This window comes from Seriola lalandi, unplaced genomic scaffold, assembly GCF_002814215.2.
Source record: "Seriola lalandi dorsalis isolate HSWRI2012SDOR001 ecotype SW California unplaced genomic scaffold, Sedor1 jcf7180001965776, whole genome shotgun sequence".
NCBI classification, from domain to species: domain Eukaryota; kingdom Metazoa; phylum Chordata; class Actinopteri; order Carangiformes; family Carangidae; genus Seriola; species Seriola lalandi.
Genome location: NW_019436444.1, coordinates 1 through 870, shown reverse-complemented (window position 1 = coordinate 870; position 870 = coordinate 1). Strand labels below are relative to the sequence as shown.

At 41.7% G+C, this 870-nt stretch overlaps 1 long non-coding RNA gene across 1 annotated transcript; it reads left to right on the top strand.

The window, feature by feature from the left end:
- LOC147820344 (uncharacterized) lies at positions 1-812 on the top strand. Its single transcript, XR_015436775.1, has 3 exons — positions 1-104; positions 186-351; positions 708-812. It is a non-coding gene; the product is annotated as an uncharacterized LOC147820344 (long non-coding RNA).
- Positions 813-870: the final 58 nt, after the last annotated feature.

Here is an 870-nt window from a genome sequence, read left to right as displayed (position 1 = left end):
GCACATTTGAAGATGACTGCAAAGATTCAGACTGGGTGTCCATTCCTGATGATTACCAGCAGAAAATGGTTTCGCACAATGTTGCAAAGGACTCCACTGGCCAGGTAGAGAGGACAAGTTTTAACTCTGATCAGTTGTGTGTCAGTTATTTGTCCTTTAAACACTCACAACGAGACCTTTTTCAGATCACACTTAACATCCTGACACACCTGACTGCGGGCGAGAAGGCACGGTCCAACTTCGCCTGTCAGTTCCTTGTGCGTTCCAGAGAGCTTTGTAGGAAGAATAACTTTCCTCCACAGTTCCCACAATGCATCTGCATCCTCTCTGAGAACATACTTCCTGCTGAAGGTCAGTAACATTTGATAAACGTAATAATCTCATGAATTGAGTTGTTTATCAGGGGATCCGCTAATATTAAACACACAGGCTTATTTATCATCAGCCTAACTGTTGTACCTGAGCAGTCAGTCACACCTGGTATTATTTGCTGTTGTTTCCTTGTCACCTCTGCCTGCTCCTGATGATGGTTTTAAAGTAAAACTGAAAGCTTGAGAAAGCTGCCATCAGTAACTTTACTCTTATATACAGTTGTTTATCAGCTGACAAACCTGTGGTGCCTCATTGTTATATTGCATGTAAACACGTGTATCACTGAAAACTGTAACATTTTTACTGTAATGTTCAATGTGTTATTTGCATTTCAGGCCTGGCAGTCAGTGTAAGAATTAGACTTGGCTCGTTGACCTTATTGGAACCACTGACACTAACCAACTGCTCTGACATCAGAGGACCGTCAACTTCTGTCTTGTAAGTCCACTACCACTGTCAATACACAAAGACACCTACTGTCAACTAATAATGTCTAAT